We start from the raw sequence: 20155 nt of genomic DNA, 5'->3' as shown, positions 1-20155 counted from the left end.
AGCTCTTACTGTCATTTAGAAGTAGCACCCTGTCTATAAATTCCAACTGCAACCCAGAACAAGAAAGAATAATTGGCAAACTCAGGAATTATTCTTGAAAATCAGCTCTAATTAAATGAAGACTACTTGTATTTTCTAATTTCATAGTTTGAAAATTGAAGCCTGGAATTCAGGTTTATGAAATTTTTTTCAGGAAGTGAGGCTTCTTATCAAAGTGAAAGTTTACAGGAATGAATAGAAATAGACATCTGTAGGGAACCTCAAATATCTGAGACAGATCTCAGTCAATTTAAAAGTTTATTTTGCCAAGGTTAAGGACACGCCCATGACACAGCCTCAATATGTGTAAAATGTACACTAGTTGCTTCCTCCAGTAAGGTGGGACAACTTGAAGTGGGGGCTTCCAGGTTAGAAGTAGATTAGAGACAAAAGGTTACATTCATTTAAGTCCTTGATCAGCCTTCCACTGAGTATACAATTGAGTCTGCCTCAGTGAATGTGCATTTTTACATAAGCAATAGGTGAGAGGAAGCAATCAGATACACATTGTCTCAGGTGAGCCTCCCAGGGATGACTTCGAATAGAATGGGAGGCAAGTTTGCCTTAACCAGTTCCCAGTTGACTTTCCCCTTTCGCTTAGTTATTTGGGGGTCCCAAGATTAATTTTCCTTTCACACATCAAAGCCCAGAGTCATAAAACTTGGCACCTGGGGGAAAAAACCCCAGAGCAACTGTAGTACAATCCCTTCACTTACAGAAGAAGCAACTAAGACCTAGAGAAAATGTGGCAGCCCCAGATTACAGGCAACCTCCTAACTTCTAATTTGATACTAAAGCAATACAACCAACCAAAGCAGTCTCCCTTGGGTCAGTTTTATAAAAACAAACAAATAAATAAAGTAAATGTTGGCCGGGCGTGCTGGCTCAAGCCTGTAATCCCAGCACTTTGGGAGGCCGAGACGGGCGGATCACAAGGTCAGGAGATCGAGACCATCCTGGCTAACCCGGTGAAACCGCATCTCTACTAAAAAATATAAAAAACTAGCCGGGCGAGGTAGCGGGCGCTTGTAGTCCCAGCTACTTGGGAGGCTGAGGCAGGAGAATGGCATAATCCCGGGAGGTGGAGCTTGCAGTGAGCTGAGAGATCCGGCCACTGCACGCCAGCCTGGGCGACAGAGCGAGACTCCGTCTCAAAAAAAAAAAAAAAAAAAGTAAATGTTGTAGGTGAGATTGTGAACAGCAGATCATCTGGGAAATGGTTGAGGAAATCAAAATACAAAGAGACGAGGGCTAGTTTCAGTAGAGGGAGGTGAGCCTGCCAGGAAAAGCTTGGAGGAGATGTGCCTTGAAGCATGCCCTAAACATAGTATCCACAGACACGATGTGATGATGAAAAAAGGCGCTTGAGGCAGGGGAAATGTCATAAGCCAAGACCATGAGGTGGGAGCAGATGCAGACTGGCTTGTGGCTGGCTAGATACATTTATTCAACAAGTATTGACCAAAGGCTAGTCATGGGTTGCCACAGCACAGGCACACTGGATACAGTCCCTGCTCTCATGGAGCTTACAGTCTAGTGGGCTGGGGAGATGAAGGAGGGAGATGGGACAGTCAGTAGGAGTTCAAATATCAAGCTGTTGAAGAATTTTTGAAATGTTCTGGGGAGGAGCAGGACATCAGCAAAAGGGTTGGGAGAATAATCAGGGCAGTGACCTGTCTTGCACGCAGGGTCCTCAGGAAGTGGGAACCATCAATACTATAGTGTCAGGGATGGATGAACCCCAGAGGTTCTGCACCTGCCTCCCAGTCCATGCTTCATTGCAAGGTCGCAGTTAGGACTGAAGGTCATGGATGCACCAGCACCAAGCTCCTGATAAGCGCTCACTTAATAGTGGCTGTCATTACCGTGACTGTGGGAACTTCCTGCCTCTCAAGGCCTTTTTATACCAAGTTATTCTTCCAGGAAACAGACCAAATGGGAAAGAACTACTTCAAAGGGCTGGAATTGTGGGTGCTTTGTGTTTTTCTCTTTATACTTCTCTATGCCTTCCAAGTTTTTCTACCTTAAATATGCACTACTTTTAGAATGAGGAAAAAAAGAATTATAACAGCTTTTTTTTTTTTTTTTTTTTTTTTTTTTTTTTTTTTTTTTGAGACAGAGTCTCACTCTGTTGCCCAGGCTGGAGCGCAATGGCACGATTTCTGCTGACTTCAGCTTCAACCTCTGCCTCCCGGGTTCAAGCGATTCTCCTGCCTCAGCCTCCCAAGTAGGTGAGAGTACAGGTGTATGCCACCATGCCTGGCTAATTTTTTATATTTTTAGTAGAGACAAGGTTTCACCATGTTGGCCAGCCTGGCCTCAAACTCTTGACCTCAGGTGATCCACCGGCTTTGGCCTCCCAAAGTGCTGGGTTGACAGGCCTGAGTCACCTAAAACAGCTTTTTATAAGGTGTCTACTTAAACTACTGATATGAACCATGGATATCAAATGTACTGATATAAAAAGATATCCACAATATATATTACTGAGTGGGGAAAAAGAGCAAAGGAGCTATGGGGCAAAGCTTGTACTGCAGTCACGTTATTGTAAACAATCTTATGTATATGTATTTGTATATATAAAACATTCCAGGCCAGGCGCGCTGGCTCACGCCTGTAATCCCAGCACTTTGGGAGGCCAAGACGGGTGGATCACTCACCTGATATCAGGAGTTTGAGGCCAGGCTGGCCAACATGGTGAAACCCGTCTCTACTAAAAACAAAAAAGAAAAAAAAGAAAAACCATAAATTAGCCAGGCATGGTGGTGCATGCCTGTGGTTCCAGCTACTTGGGAGGCTGAGGCAGGAGAATCACTTGAACCCGGGAGGCGGAAGTTGCAGTGAGCCAAGATCGTGCCACTGCACTCCAACCTGGGTGACAGAATAAGACTCTTCTCAAAAAAAAAAAAAAAAAAGTTATGGAAGAACCTCCACTAAACTCTGGGGGTGAGGAAGAGTTTTACTTTTCATACTCTTCCATAATGTTTGAGCATTTGCAACAAATGTGTTGGTCTTGCAATTTTTCAGCCAAAAAAACAGATACTAGCTATCACTTATGGATTTATTGTGTGCTGGGTACTTACTAAGCACATTCCTTCTCATTCCTAGTGGCTTCTACTGTTTTCCTGTTCTGGGACCATAGGGAACAAGACCAGTCTACTACATGGACCCTCCCTCAGGCTGCCTGGATCTTCCTTTCAGGGTCTGCACCTCCTCCAGGAGGGATCAGGATTTGAAGCAAGAGACGCCATGAGGTTATTTTTCTGTCTCCTCTGTGTCTCTGTCCAGCTTTCTTGCTGGGAGACATATTTGAGATGGAGATAGTGATAGGGAAGGGAGCTTTAGGGGGCCATGGCACGTCCTGTCCGGAGTGAGCAGGGAACTGGAATGGGAGAGGATTAGGGAGGCACCCTCCCTTCCACCCTGGGCACTCACCTCTGGCCAGCAGTCCCACCAGGCTTGCTTCCTCTCACCCTGCCCAGCCCAGGAAGGAGGAGGTGGAAATAATTAACACCTACATGGAAAATCTTTCACACAGGTTGTGAACTCCTCCAGAAATTTGCATTTTAAACCCTTGGTGGCTAATTGTGGAATGCAATGCTTTGTCTGGCCTGAAAAGAAGGGCAGGCAATGGAAATCAGGTGAAGAGAGGAGGGGGTCCTCTTTGTGCTGGTGTGTGTGTGTGTGTGTGTGTGTGTGCTGGGGGTGCAAATATTCTACTTTCAAGCCTGGTGCAGATAAAAAAGCTGAGTTGAGGGGGTGGGGCTGTCACCCAGAACAGATGACTCCCTCCCCACTCTCCACAAAGTTTCTGGACATGAACTCCATTTCCAAGTCACCAGCCTACCTGTAACCTGGGGCTGGTGCCCCAGCCCAGGTGGCTGGCCTATGTGTGAAGAAACAGGTCTGAGCCTGCTTTGAGGGGCGGGGGACTCCAGAGAGGAGTAACCCAGCTTGAGCTGGAGAACTCTTCAATTATTAATTAATTAATTAATTATTATTATTTTTTGAGACGGCGTCTCGCTCTGTCACTCAGGCTAGAGTGCAGTGTTGTGATCTCAGCTCACTGCAACCTCTGCCTCCCAGGTTCAAGCGATTCTCCTACCTTAGCCTCCCGAGTAGCTGGGATTACAGGCACACGCCACCATGCCCAGCCAATTTTTGTATTTTAATAGAGGCAGGGTTTCACTATGTTGGCCAGGTTAGTCTCGAACTGCTGACCTGAAGTGATCCGCCCGCCTCGGCCTCCCAAAGTGCTGGGATTACAGGTGTGAGCCACTGTGCCCGGCCTAATTAATTTTTAAATTAGTGAAATATGCATGAAAAATTCCAAAGTTTCAGAAGTGAAAACCAAGTTTCCCTTTTAACCCTAGTTCCCATTGATCTGTTTTTCTAAGACCACCAGAGCGAGCACAAAATAACCAGCGACCAGGCAAGGGTAGGAGCAAAACTGCAAGTTTATTTTGGTCACCTAAGGTGTGGGGAAGAGGTCTGTCGGCCTCCGGCAAAGAAGGCCGACAGAGTCCCCCGGTGGGGCTCTCAGACGGAGTTCCTACAGTCCCGACAGGAGTGAGGGACTCAGGAAGGCCACGTGGTGCGCTGGCCCAGAGCGGCTTTTCTAGGAGTGGGAGGGCAATACGCGGGGCATGGGCATGTCGGGGGGCGTTCTGCAGGTGCGACCAGGTAAATCTTGGTCTCTTCGGATTGACGTCACCTGGCGCATGCCCGGTTGGTCTGCACCCTCCCTGGGCGCTGGCTGCATTTTCGCGCGCGCGGGAAAAGTTGGTGAAGAAGAACCCGGAAGTGCGCCATCTTGCCTCCGTTCGTCCAAACAGTCCAACCTTTTATTGATAATAGTGATAAAGAGGCGCCGTGGTCTATCTGGCTACTTCCTGCTGTTAAGGGGCGTCGTTAAGGTTGGAGCCTATGGTTGGTATTTGGAAGCATGGATGAAAAATAAAATAAGGCACAGTATTAGTATAGGAATGAGGAATGGAAGCATTTGTTGGAATATGGGCAAAACCCAGGAGGATGGTCCTGGCAAGGTTGGGGAGTATGAGATAGTTAAGAAAATTTAGTAAGTTTGAGGCGAGTGGGGGAAAGCCAAACTGATTTCCACTGATTGCTTTCGGTAGGGGCCCTTTTTAACTGGGAATGAGAAACGAGTGCGCAAAGTAGTTGTTGGCCAGGCAGCAATTAAGGAGTGGAGTTTCTTCGTGGAGTGGATGGCTTTCCCCTTACTCCTACTACAGAGATATTGGATGGAAGGCTAGGTCCAGAGAAGGACAGCAAAACAGAATAGGTAGCCTCGCTGTCGATTAAAAAATTGTCTTACCCGCTACCAGGATATTTACCTGCGGCTCGGCGAGGGTGATGGGGGTCCCCAAGTCTCGGCACCTTCAGTTGTTGTTGTCCGGATGTAGGAGCTGGAAGGAGCTCCCAGGATCCTGGGAAAGGGGGTCACGTGGAGGCGCAGCACATGTTCTCAGGGTGGGGCAATCAGACTTCCAGTGTCCTCCCTGCTGGCAGGCAGGGCAGGGGGTTGTTGGTGGACGAGGGTTAGGACATTCACTGGCCCAATGTCCTGATGCCTTGCACTTATAGCAAGGCTGCACTGGGGCTCGGGGACCTTGTGGACACCTGTTGGCATAGTGTCCTGCCTTGCCGCACTTATAGCAGGCTCCTTTCGTAGCCTTGGAGTCTGCGGAGTGTGTGCTCTCTGGTCTGGGGTTACGACTGGGCTGTAAAGCCGCTGCTAGGAGCTGTAACTTCTGTTCAAGGCAAGCCTGCCGCCTCCTCTCTGGAGTTATAGACCTTAAAGGCTAATTTAACTAGGTCTTGTATTGGTGTCTGAGGACTATCCTCTACCTTTTGAAGTTTTTTACGAATGTCAGGAGCTGATTGAGAAATGAAATAAGACGCCAAAATGGTGGCCCCTGTGGGGGAGGCCGGATCTAACCGGGTATACTGGGTTAGAACCTCAGTCAGTTTAGGGTAGAGGTTAGGATAACCTGGAGGTCATGCCAAGTTAAGTCATAGGCCTGACAAAGGTATCTAAATTCCTTTATGTATATGGTAGGATTAGCTGAGAAATCACCTAAATGCTTCTCAATTTTGGAAAGATCGGCCAATGAAAAAGGGACATGTACTCTGACTATCCCCTCCGCCCCAGCCACCTCTCACAAAGGTGCTAACACTGTAGGAGGGTGTGGGGCAGGAGTGGAGGCATCAGCAGGGCACTTAGAGCAGGTGTGGGCAGAGACAGGAGATTCAAGACAGCCAGTTGGGGGCCTCGAAGGAGGCACGGGACCGAGTAGATTACTAGTAGATAAGGAGGAGGAAGGAGGAGTCTGGATGGGGGGAGGAGGAGGAGTCTGGGCAGGAAGGGAGGGGGGTGGAGAGAGCGGGGAGAGAAGGAGGAGTATAGGGCAGATCGGGACGAGAGCGTAAGGCCCAAAAGCCTTGTACGTAATTAATTTCGGACCACTTGCCTAGCCGCTGGCAGAAATTGCTGAGGTCGATCACGCCACAGTGGAAAGGAAAATTAACCGCTTCCTCCTAAGGTCTTGTTCAAGCTGTAAGGTTTTTAAATTGGCTAGGAGGCACCCTAAGGGGGTGCTCTTTGGAAATTTGGACTGGGGGGGTTTCCCTTTTGTTTCCTCTTTACTTACACAATGGACACAATGGAAATGGAAGTGGATCTCTGCCTGGCTTCAAAGCGTCCTTTGGAACCAGCAGAGACAGACTGGAGGCTCATGGAGCCAAAGTGGAGATTACCTTCAGGCGGACGTCTCCGTCCTGAATGGGTCTCCTGAGCCATTTGGTGGCTCAAAATGGACCTTGGACCTGCGCAGGATTTTTGGCCGAGGGAGGTAAAGAGGAGACAAGGGCACTTACCCCAGAGAGGCCATGAGAGTGAGGGAAGTGGGTCTCAGGTCCTGGTCCGTCTGCCGCGTGGAAGCAGGAGGAGTTTCCTCAATCCTTAGAGGCCTGAGGAGGGGTCTCCTCCCGGGTTTCAGCACCAACTGATTTGTTTTTCTACAACTACCAGAGCGAGCACAAAAGAACCAGCGACCAGGCAAGGGTAGGAGCAAAACAGCAAGTTTATTTTGGTCACCTAAGGTGTGGGGAAGAGGTCTGTCGGCCTCCGGCAAAGAAGGCCGACAGAGTCCCCCGGTGGGGCTCTCGGACGGAGTTCCTACAGTCCCGACAGGAGTGAGGGACTCAGGAAGGCCACGTGGTGCGCTGGCCCAGAGCGGCTTTTCTAGGAGTGGGAGGGCAATACGCGGGGCATGGGCATGTCGGGGGGCGTTCTGCAGGTGCGACCAGGTAAATCTTGGTCTCTTCGGATTGATGTCACCTGGCACATGCCTGGTTGGTCTGCACCCTCCCTGGGCGCTGGCTGCATTTTCGCGCGCGCGGGAAAAGTTCGTGAAGAAGAACCCGGAAGTGCACCATCTTGCCTCCGTTCGTCCAAACACCCATGTTCTTCTCTCTATATGTATAAATACACGTATGTATAAATATGTATATATGTATACGTGTATTTACATTTGGGCAATCTATACAACACACTCTTTTCTTTTGAGATGGAGTCTCGTTCTGTCACCCAGGCTGGAGTGCAATGGCATGATCTTGGCTCATTGCAACTTCCATCCCGTGCATTTAAGCGATTCTCCTGCCTCAGCCTGCCAAGTAGCTGGGATCACAGGTGCACATCACCATGTCCGGCTACTTTTTGTATTTTTAGTAGAGATCGGTTTCGCCACGTTGGCCAGGCTGGTCTTGAACTCCTGACCTCAAGTGATCTGCCCGCCTCAGATCCCCAAAGTGCTGGGATTACAGGCATGAACCGCCGTGCCCAGCCACAACAGTCTTAATTATCTTGTTTTTTTCCACAAAGCAATGCTTTTCAGGCCTGCTACTTGTAAGATCTTGTTAGTGTGATTAATTTCCCTGTGCTCAATCTTCGCATCTGTAAAATGGGAGATAATAGATATATTTCCCTCATAGGGCTGCTGTGAAAATTAAATGAGTTAACGCATGTAAAATCATCATGTCAGAGGCTAGAGTGACTTCATCTTGAATAGGGGCTGAGTAGGATAAGGATGAGACCTGCTGGGCTGCATTCCCAGGAGGTCAGTCATTCTTAGTGACAGGATGAGACAGAAGGTCAGCGAGACTGCTATCACAAATTATGGGTCATAAAGACCTTGCTGATAAGATAGGATGCAGTAAAGAAACTGGCCACAGCACACCAAAACCAAGATGGTGACCTCTAGTCATCCTCACCGCTCATTATACGTGAATTATAACACATTAGCTTGCTACAAGATACTCCCACCAGTGCCGTGACAGTTTACAAATGCATGGCAAGTTATAATGAAAGTCACCCAATATGGTCTAAAGGGGGAGAAACTCTCAGTTCCTGGGGAAATCCCTGCCCTTTTCTCAGAAAACTCATGGATAATCCACTCCTTGTTTAGCATATAATCAATAAATAAACATAGAAATAGCCAGCAGCCCTCAGTGGTATTCATCTATGATGTAGCCATTCTGTTGTTTCTTTACTTTCTCAATAAACTTACTTTTACTTTACTCTATGGACTTGCCCTGAATTCTTCCCTGGGCAAGATTCAAGAACCGTCCCTTGGGTCTGGATCGAGACCCCTTTCTGGTAACAATTAGACCACTGATTGGCATGCAGAGAGCTCTAGAAAAGTGTCGGCTATTGTTATTATTGTGGAAATTGAAGAAGTAATAAAGAATTAACCCCAAGATCCTGAATTTTTGTGTTTTAAGATGTATAAGGGCCGGACACGGTGGCTTACACCTGTAATCCCAGCACTTTGGGAGGCCGAGGCGGGCAGATCACGAGGTCAGGAGATTGAGACCACCCTGGTTAACACGGTGAAACCTCGTCTCTACTAAAAATACAAAAAATTAGCCGGTGTGGTGGCGGGCACTTGTAGTCCCAGCTACTCAGGAGGCTGAGGCAGAAGAATGGCGTGAACCTGGGAGGCGGAGCTTGCAGTGAGCCGAGATCATGCCACTGCACTCCAGCCTGGGTGACAGAGCAAGCCTCTGTCTCAAAAAAAAAAAAAAAAAAAAAAAAAGATGTATAAGGGATGTGTGTGTGTGTGTGTATGTGTGTATATGTAGAGAGAGCTTTAATGTTATAGGAAAAACTGGTGATTGATTTTGAGATTCTAATCTGGATATTAACATGATGAAAATATAACAATAACCACCACAACAACAAAGTTCTATTTACTGCCTGCCTATTATGTGCCCAGTGCTGTTCAGACCTTTGACATACCTTGGTTAATGCCTGCAACAAAACTTTTACTAGTGAGTATTTTTATTCCCAGGGTATAAATGAAGAAACAGAAAGTCTGGTAAATTTGCAACAGATAAACAGTAAAAGAATAGAGACTTTGACTTAGTCCTTTATGTTTCCTGTTGATGCCAATCACATAGGGCAACAGCAATCATGAGTAAGTATGGATCAATGCTGTGTATTTTATCAGAGTCCACACTGTTCTCGTTCCTGTGGCATGGTCTGTGCTTAAACAGAATGAAAATAAGTAGGGGAATGAGTGACCTCAAACTTCATCAATACCTCATTTGTTGATATTCCACAGTATGTGATTTTAAGGTAGTCATTGAAGCTGTTCTTTCTAAGATGAAATATGATTTTCTTTCTTTCTTTCTCTCTTTCTCTCTTTCTCTCTTTCTCTCTTTCTCTCTTTCTTTCTTTCTTTCTTTCTTTCTTTCTTTCTTTCTTTCTTTCTTTCTTTCTTTCTTTCTTTCAGACAGAGTTTTGCTCTTGTTGCCTAGGCTGGAATGCAATGGTACGATCTTGGCTCACTACAACCTCTGCCTCCTGGGTTCAAGTGATTCTTGTGCCTCAGCGTCCCAAGTTGCTGAGATTACAGGCCCGCGGCATCAGGTCCAGCTAATTTTTGTATTTTTAGTAGAAACGGGGTTTCACCATGTTGGTCAGGCTGGTTTCTAATTCCTGACCTCAGGTAATCCTCCCACCTCTGCCTCCCAAAGTGCTGGGATTACAGGCATGAGTCAACGCACCCAGCCCTTTTTCTTTTTCTTTTCTCTTTTCTTTTCTTTTCTTTTCTTTTCTTTTCTTTCTCTCTCTCTCTCTCTTTCTTTTTTTTGAGACGGAGTCTCACTCTGTTGCCCATGCTGGAGTGCAGTGGCACAATCTCAGCTCACTGCAACCTCTGCCTCCCAGGTTCAAGCAATCCTCCTGCCTCAGTTCCCCCTAGTAGCTGGGATTACAGGTACGTGCCACCATGCCCAGCTAAGTTTTATATTTTTAGTAGAGATGGGGTTTTGCTATGTTGGCCAGGCTGGTCTCAAACTCCTGACCTCAGGTGATCCATCTGTCTCGGCCTCCCAAAGTACTGGGATTACAGGTGTGAGCCACCACGTCTGGCGCATTTTATTTTTCAAATGGGTGACATGCTGCCTCTTCTTAAACACAGCAGGAGAACTACGCTTGGCCCTTCCTTCAGTCTGTCCCTAAGGCATCACCTCAGTACTGCCCATGACTTAGTGGACCTTGGATCAGCCTTTCTGGTATGGGTCTGTTAGCATGGCAGACTCCTGTCTGTAGTTTTCATATGCTGTACTCTGAGAAATTCACAGAGCATGTCTCAATAGAAATGTACATAAACCCAGAACTGAAGCATGTTCAAGGAGAGTCAGTCTTATGGGGTAAATAGTGACATCTGTTTAAGATGCTTTCTTTTTTCTTTTTATTTTTTTGCCTGCACTCTGGGTTCTCTGCATTAGAGGTAGTTGGAGGAGGCTGGGCATGGTGGCTCACACCTGCAATCAAGCACTCTGGGAGACCAAGGTGGGCAGATGGCTTGAGTCCAGGAGTTCAAGACCAGCCTGGGCAACACAGTGGGGCCCCATCTCTCCAAAAAGTACAAAACTTAACCAGGAATGGTGGTGGGCATCTGTGATCCCAGGTACTCTGGAGGCTGAGGTGGGAAGATCACTTGAGCCCAGAAGGTTGAGGTTGTAGTAGCCGAGGTTGTACCACTGTACTCCAACTTGAGCAACAGAGAAAGACCCTACTTCAGAAAAAAAAAAAAAAAATTACAGGTAGTTGGATTTGCAAGAAGCCCAACTCCATGGTGAGTGAGCTTTAATAGCAGGTTCCACATTTATGGAAGCCAAGAGGGGTAATTTATTACCAGGAGGTGGCACGAATGAGTGTTTGGTGACATTAAGATGGCGTGGGTTTGGTTCCTTTTCTCAAATGCTGGAGGGCAGCTCCATACCTGCCCAATGGCTTTCTCCTTCTCCACCCCAGCATGAAATTTAAAAGGCTTGGTGACCTGCCCATCTGGAGACACCAAGGAGGGTTGGCAGTGAATTCTTTGGCTGGCAGGCAGTGTGAAGTGGCCCTTGCATTTTCCTGGCTTTGCTAGCTATGCCTGGGACTCTTCCCATTGAAGAGCTGGCTCAGGGAGAACAAAAATAGCAATGACGATTCTAAGCAAATGTACAACTAAAAATTCCACTGATGGATTTTCTGATGAAAATAAGTCATAGGAAAGATTGCTTAATGAGCTGAAGCGGGACCATTGTAAGTTCTGCCTGGTTACCCTGGTTCTTTTGTTCTGTGAACTGCCTGTTCATATCCTTTGCTTATTCTTCTATTGAGCTGTACATATAGATCTTGCTGATTGGTGTGAACTCTTTGTGAAATAGGAAATGAAACTTTCATCAGTCAAAGATTACAGTTTTCCCCAATGTTATCTTATTTTGTTCATAGAATTTCTTTTGGTTGTGTATTATCTAGTCAAATTTATCAATTGTTTCTTTGGCTTCAAGGTTCTATGTTCTACTTAGAAAGTTCCACTCTTATGTGATACATTTTACATGTCTGCTTCAAGACATTTTGTGGGTTTTTTTTTTAAAGTTTAAATCTTTGATCTAACCAAAATTAATTTTGGTGTTAAGGGTTGAAATGGGGGTCTAAATAACTGCATTATTTTTTTCTAACTGATAGTCAATGGTCCCCAAATGATTTATTGAGTGAGCTCTCTTTTCCTCACTAAATGCCACTTTCCCCATAAACTAAATTTCTGCATGTATTTCACCCTATTTCTGGTCCCCTCCAATTTGTTATACTATTTTTTCTCCATCATAAACCCTTAAAATTATTGTTGTTTCTTAATGTATTTTTGTTTTTTTTGGAAACAGGGTCTTGCTATGTTGCCCAGGCTGGACTCAAATTCCTGTGTTCAAGCAATCCTCCTGCCTCAGCTTCCTGAAGCCTTGAAAGGATTGCAAAGTGCTGGGACTATAGGCATGAGCCACTACATCTGGCTCTCATAATGTATTTTAATATCTAGTTGGAGTAGTCCTTCCTGATTATCCTTTTTTTTTTTTTGAGACGAAGTCTTGCTCTGTTGCCCAGACCGGAGTGCAGTGGCATGATCCCGGCTCACTGCAACCTCCACCTGCTGGGTTCAAGTGATTCTCCTGCCTCAGCCTCCTGAGTAGCTGGGACTACGGGCACCTGGAGTCACACCCAACTAATTTTTGTATTTTAGTAGAGATGGGATTTCGCCATGTTGGCCAGGCTGGTCTGGAACTCCTGACCTCAAGTGATCCGCCTGCCTTGGCCTCCCAAAGTGCTGGGATTACAGGGATTACAGGCGTGAGTCACCATGCGTGGCCAATTATCTTTCTTTGGACCTTTTCTAGTCATTTTCATGTTTATTTTTTCTGATAAATTTAAATATCAGGCCGGGTGCGGCGGCTCATGCCTGTAATCCCAGGACTTTGGGAGGCTGAGGCGGGCAGATCACCTGAGGTCAGGAGTTCAAGACCAGCCTGGCCAACATGGTGAAACCCCATCTCTACAAAAATACAAAAATTAGCCAGGCCTGATGGCCAGTGCCTGTAATCCCAGCTACTTGGGAGGCTGGGGCAGAAGAATCACTTGAACCCGGGAGGTAGAGGTTGCAGTGATTGGAGATGGTGCCAGTACATCCCAGCCTGGGCAACAGAGTGAGATTCCATCTCAAAAAATAATAATAATAATTAAATAAATAAATATCATTTTATCAAGCCCCTTTACCCCATTTTCTTGACATTTTAATTGGAAATGCACTGAGCTATAGATTAAATTAGGGAGAATTAATAAAAAGAAGGGCATGTTTTCACATTTCTGTTTTCTTTTATGAACCCCATTAGAACCTGAGAGTTTCTGGTTAAGCATGGTGGCTCATGCCTGTAATCCCAGAACTTTGCAATCCTTTTGAGGCCAAGGTGGGAGGATCACCTAGGAGTTCTAGACCAACTTTGGCAACATGGCAAACCCTGTCTCTACAAAAAACATACAAAAATAGCTGAGTGTGGTGGCTTGTGCTTATAGTTCCAGAGACTCTGGAAACTGAGGTGGGAGGATCACCCAAGCCCAGGGAAGTGGAGGCTGCAGTGAGCTGTGATCGTGCCACTGCACTCCAGCTTGGGCAATAGGGTAAGCTCTTGTCTCCAAAAAAAAAAAAAAAAAAAAAAAAAAGGAGTTTTCTTCTTGTTAAATTTTTCCCTAGAAACTTTACCTTTTTAGCCTCTACAGCAAATAGGTGCTTCTCATATTTTCCAACTGGCTGTGTGACTTTAGACAAATCACTCACCTTCTTCAGACCTCAATTTTCTTGTAGGTAAAGAAAAGCATGTATCTCTAAGATCCCTTCTTCTAAAGCTAGTTGAGGCGTTTATGATGTGGTTCTTAACAATGCAAAATGTTGGTATTTTCAGGGGCAGCTTTGCCCTCATTGAATTTTCATGAGAAAGACCTGGGTCAGCTCAGTTTCTGTGGTCCCAGCTGTGCAAACAAATACCTGGGTCAACCCTAATTGGAGCCCTCTGTGAGCCCCCAACCCCCTCCACTGATTCACCAAGACTCCACTGTGCCCTGAGATTCCTCCTGCAGGCTGGATACCTCAGCAGGATGGGCATACCCCAGCTTTATTCCACACCCAGTTATGAGGCATCTATCTACCATGTGCCAGGCGCCATGCTAGCCTCTGGCTGTGGCCATTGGCTGTTTATCTGATCGGGGTGGACAACCACTTTGGATGATTCAGGTCTCCAAGTGCAATGCATTTCAGGGCTGATTCTGAGATTGCTTTGGCCTCCGTGTATTCTGAGTCAATTAACTAGTCAACAGCCTTTTCTCCAGTGCGCAATGAAGACACAACCCGGCACCCGACCAGGTGCTAAGTGTTGCTTGGTAGCGCTTTGGGGAGAGGATGCGCAGAGAGAGTATTTCTTAGTGAGACTAAGACTGTCAGGGCAGGCCGGGCCCAGCGGGGCCGGTTCAACCCCCTTCCAGGGCGGAATCTGCAGGACTTTCCGGCTGCCCGAGCACCCCACTGTGTTGATGACTGGGTGGCAGACTCACACTCCTGGCTAATTCCAGGAGAGACCCATTTAAGCATTTACCGTTTAGCCTAATTGTTTCTTTAATTGAAAGTCTGCAGATAAGCACAGGTTTCTTTCCTATGCAAAAGAGGCTTGAGCTAGAAGAAACAAGCCAGTGGTATAAGAAAACAAGTGCTAATTTTAGCCTGGCTTTGGGGAAGGGGGGCTTTGTGCCTCTGGGTTCTTGCATCATAATGTATTCGAGTTAATTTGACGGGTGGGGGTTCTTAGTTACCCAAACACTTTAATAGGATTGAAATGGGCTACTTTCAGGCCTTGCATGGATAAGAATGGACTGGCTAAGCCCTCTTTTCTTTAAGAAAACAGCTCCCACACTTGCGCAGGCCAAAATAATTAAGTAATTAGCAAAGGCATTTGTCAAAATGCCCAGTGGGGCTGACGAAAATGACAGCTTTGAGAAGGATGAAGAGTTCGCAAACAGCATTTTCTCCCAGCTCCAGGTTGGGGTCAGGCCTGGGGCCTGTGAGGAACACGCCTGCCTGGGACTCTGGGGTCCCAGAGCAACCTTTGGGGTTCAAGTTCACTTCCCTGTGGCAAAAGCCAAGCTCCTATTTCTAAGGAGGCAGTCTTGAAAGGCCTTTGGAACATCAAAGGACTCTACAAACGCAGTAAGTAAAAAATAAAGGAGTCATTTTCCTTTTCAAAGGATTGAAACCGTTAAGCAGCCAAGTCCATGGCAGAAAAAGCATTTGTGGTTTGTGGAAATTAAAAAGACTGAGGAGATAGCTAGAGGTTACAAGGCAGTCATTACCCTCAACAGTGAGCTTCCTCTGTACCTACTGTGTGCAAGGCAAATAACCTGGATTTTCTTAGAGCCATAAGAGTCTGCCCTTACGAGGCCCACAGTGATTGCTGTTGTTGGTTACAGGTTAACTGAGTTTTTTGTTTTTTGGTTTTTTTTGAGACAGAGTCTCGTCTAACTCTGTTACCCAGGCTGGAGTGCAATGGCACCATCTCGGCTCACTGCAACCTCCGCCTCCGGGGTTCAAGCAATTCTCCTGCTTCAGCCTCCTGACTAGCTTGGACTACAGGCACCCACCACCACACCCGGCTAATTTTTGTATTTTTAGTAGAGATGGGGTTTCACCATGCTGGCCAGGCTGGTCTCGAATTCCTGACCTCGTAATCTGCCCGCCTCGGCCTCCCAAAGTCCTGGGATTACAGGCATGAGCCACCGCGTCCGGGAACAACCGAGATATTCTCTCAGCACAAGAGAGAAGGCGGCATTAATAATAACAACCACTTAGGGGCTCCTTCAATATGCCAGGCATGTGGGATCTCATTCAGTGCCCACAACAACCCTATCATGTTGGCATTTGTTTTCTCCTTTAATGGATAGGGAAACAGGCCCAACAAATTCAGGAAATTTAGAGCTGAGAGTCAATGTCAAGGGGACGTTAAGACCTCTGGAGTACAAAGGACCTGGGTTTGACAGCAGATTCTACTTGTGTCGGTCACAAGGAATAAGAACTAGGGAAAGATCTTTAGATTTAGAAAGTAAGAGTTGGTGGCTGAAGAGTGGTGTTTCAGAGGAATCACATTGTTACAGGAAAGGGGTCCCGATCCAGACCCCAAGAGAGGTGTCTTGGATCTCGTGCAAGAAAGAATTCAAGGGCCAGGTGTGATGGGTCACGCCTGTAATCCCAGCACTTTGGGAGGCCGAGGCAGATGCATCACTTGAGGTCAGGAGTTTGAGAACAGCCTGGACAACATGGTGAAACCCTGTATCTACTACAATTACAAAAATTAGCTGGGCCTGGTGGCAGGCGCCTGTGATCCCAGCTACTCAGGAGGCTGAGGCACAAGAATCGCCGGAACCTGGGAGTGGGCGGTTGCAGTGAGCTGAGATCGTGCCACTGTACTTCAAGTTGGGTGACAGAGCAAGACTCTTTCTCAAAAAAAAAAAAAGAAAGAAAGAAAGAATTCAAATTGAGTCCATAGAGTAAGTGAAAGCAAGTTTATCAGGAAAGCAAAGGAATAAAAGAATGGCTATTCATAGAGCAGCCCTGAGTGCTGCCGGTTGCCTATTTATTTATTTATGAGATGGAGTCTTGCACTGCTGCCCAGGCTGGCATGCAAATGGTGCAATCTCAGCTCACTGCAACTTTCGCCTTCCAGGTTCAAGCGATTCTCCTGCCTCAGCCTCCTAAGTAGCTGGGATCACAGGCACCTGCCACCATGGCCGGCTAATTTTTTGTATTTTTAGTAGAGACAGCGTTTCACTATGTTTGACAGGCTGGTCTTGAACTCTTGACCTTGTGAACCGCCTGCCTCAGCCTCCCAAAGTGCTAGGATTACAGGTGTGAGTCACTGCGCCTGGCCCGGTTGCCTATTTTTATGGTTATTTCTTGATAACATACTAAACAAGAGGTGGATTATTCATGCCTCCCCCTTTTAGACCAGGGTAACTTCCTGACATTGCCCAGGCATTTGTAAACTGTCGTGGTGCTGGTGGGAGTATAGCAGTGAGGACGACTACAGGTCACTCTCATTGCCATCTTGGTTTTGGTGGGTTTTAGCCAGGTTTTTTACTCTGTCACCCAGGCTGGAGTGCAGTGGCGCAATCTTGGCTCACTGCAACCTGTGCCTCCCGGGTTCAAGTGATTCTCCTGCCTTAGCTTCCTGAATAGCTGGGATTACAGGCTCGTGCCACCACGCTCAGCTAGTTTTTGAATTTTTAGTAGAAACGGGGTTTCACCATGTTAGTCAGGCTGGTCTCGAACTCCTGACCTCAGCCTGAGGTGATCTGCCTGCCTCAGCCTCCCAAAGTGCTGGGATTACAGGCGTGAGCCACCGCGCCCAGCCAACACTGCAACGTGTTTTATCAGCAAGGTCATCATGATCTGTATTTTGTGCCAACCTCCTAGCTCATCCTGGGACTTAGAATGCCTTAACTATCTGGAAATACAGCCCAGTAGTTCTCAGCTTCATTTTATCCGGCCCCTACTCAAGATGGAGTTGCTCTGGTTCACACGCCTCTGACAACATGGCAGGTGAGCCATGGTGAGAATCGGGCGTGAAGAGTGAGTCTTCAAAAGCAGCTATGGCAGGAGAAGGCAGGCAGGAAATACATTCTCTGTCCACCTGGGGACTCTTCCCAAGCTGGTGGGAAGACCTGAGCAGGTTTGTAGGTTGAGGGCAGTGGCCTGAAGAGAGAGCGAGTTTGAGGGTACCAGAAACAGAGGGAATATTTGGGTAAGACAGGTCCTTCCTGGAGGAGGTGTCCCTAACTTGAAGCTTAGAGGGGAGTAGGTTTAGGGGGCAGGGAGCGGCAACTGTTTCTGAGAAAGAGGAAGGAAAAGAAGATGGAGAGGTTGTGTAAAGTTATTGTGGCATTTGAAGTTAAAAAACGGAGTCAATTCACAGGCACTTAGAGGGGCAGGGGAGGAGAGCTGAGAGAACTTAGGTGGAGGGGAAATGGCTGACTTAGCTCTGTCTATGGGGGAAGTTAAGTGGGCTAAGAACCAGTGGGATTGGGTAAGGGGGTGATGGAGTGGGGACTTAAGGTCTTGATGCTGCCTCTGTAGGGGCTGAAGGTTGTGGGGGAGTCAGGAGCTTGGAGCCCATACCTTGAAGGCACAGTATTTCCATAGGGTTAGCAGGGGAGGGAAAAATGGCTTCCCTCTACCCTTCTAGGTTCTTCGGCCAGGCTACGAATTACATTGGCATAAAACAGATGAACTGGAGAAGAAGCATTTTGATTACATGCATACACAGGGAGTCACACCAAATATGAAGGGCCAGAAGATGGAAGCTTATATACAGCATCCTAAGCTAAAGACAGGAATAGGGGCCCGGAGCTTCTGGGGGTGGTGGAGACCGGCAATGGGAGGGTGAGGGGAGGAGATGTGTGGTGAATGGAGGTTGTCTTGTTACACAGATGAAAGTCGGGCAATAAACGTTTTCCGGAGCAGCCCTCTCCCTGATACAGATATTTTTACTGATGTCCATTTTCTTTATGGATGTAAATTTCTTTTATAAAATAACAGCTTTTCAGAGCTGCTGCTGTGCCTGAAGTTTCTCAGAATAAGCAGCTCAAAATATGCCAAAGAAGTATATTTTGGGGTGGCATATTCTGGTCTCCTATAGTCATATTTTGGGGTGGTGTGTCCCAAGGCCCAACAGGTGTGAGTGGCCTCTGGGTTGGAGGTGGTGGGGGAGCCCCCAGTGTAGGTAAGACTGAAATTTACAGCATCTTAGAAGGCCAAAGGTCAAAGCATTGGGGGCATCCCCGTGAGTGTTGACAGGCAAGAGTGTGTCAGGTACCAAAGTATTTCAGGAACAATGGCAAGGAGGGCAGAGGGGGTGGTGATGAGGATGAGGGGAGAACTTCATAAGGGATTGTGAAGACTTCTGATTTGAAGAGGTGGGACAGTGGTGGTGGTTTAGTGACTTGGAGGAGAAAGAGGAAGCCTCAACCTTTTCTTTTTAGAAGAAGTAAGAAATACTGGGGCTTTGAGTATCAGTGTTACAGACTGAATGTTTGTTTTCCCCCAAATTATTATTATTTTTATTTCGAGATGGAGTTTCACTCTTGTTGCCCAGGTTGGAGTGCAATGGCATGATCTCAGCTCATTGCAACCTCCGCCTCCTAGGTTCAAGCAATTCTCCTACCTCAGCCTCCCCAGTATCTGGGATTATAGGCGCCTGCCACCATGCCTGGCTAATTTTTTGTGTTCTTATTAGAGATGGGGTTTCACCATGTTGGCCAGGTTGGTCTTGAACTCCTGTCCTCAGGTGATCCGCCTGCCTTGGCCTCCTGAAGTGCTAGAATTACAGGCATAAGCCACTGTGCCTGGCCTGTCCCTCCACTCCCTATTCATAAGTTGAAATCCTAACCCCCAGTGTGACAGTATTGGGAAGTGGAACCTTTGGGAGGTGATTAGGCACGAGGGTACAGCCCTCCTGGATGAGAGGAGTGCCCTTATACAAGGGACCACAGAGAGCCCACAGCAGCTTTAAGAAGTGTCCGAGCTAGGAGAGCTCTCAGGTCATCCAGTCTAACAGAGGGGAAAAAAAGGAGGCTCCAAAAGGCCACAGATGAGGGAAGATGATGGAGTTCCAGAGGGTCATGCTGTTTAGGGCTCTGCTGGAAGCCACATGAGAGAGGGAGTGCAGTGGGGAAATGGTCAAAAGTTTGTCCAGAGTGGACAGGCTGGAGTCAAATCCTGGTTCTCTTATTAGCACAGGGCCTAAAACTCAATAGATGGGAGTTATTGTTATTATTACTTCAACAGAGGACTAGAAATAGGTTAAGGATGGCTCTGGAAATGACTGGGAGAGATCCCAGAATCTACAAGTTTCACAGCCAGGCCTGACATTGAGTAGATGAGGCTGTGTGTGTGTGTGTGTGTGTGTGTTCGTTCATGTGTGCACATATGTTGGAGGGGTGGGCCTTGTCTCTTTCCAGGTGCACACAGGGGTGTAAAGCTTGCCTTCTAAGTGTGGGTGACATTCTAATCCATCAAAAGAGCATGCTGTCGCCAAGTGAGTGTTCCTTGTTCATTTGCTCTTGATCTGAGTCCCAGGCACTGGCCTCCCTCTGGTGAAAGGGATATGGAAATTCTGTTTAATCTCCAGTTTCCAAGCTTGGCAGAAGCGCTCTGCCTGGAAATCGCCTTAG

This window comes from Piliocolobus tephrosceles, chromosome 9, assembly GCF_002776525.5.
Source record: "Piliocolobus tephrosceles isolate RC106 chromosome 9, ASM277652v3, whole genome shotgun sequence".
NCBI lineage: Eukaryota > Metazoa > Chordata > Mammalia > Primates > Cercopithecidae > Piliocolobus > Piliocolobus tephrosceles.
This window is presented reverse-complemented; position numbering follows the sequence as displayed.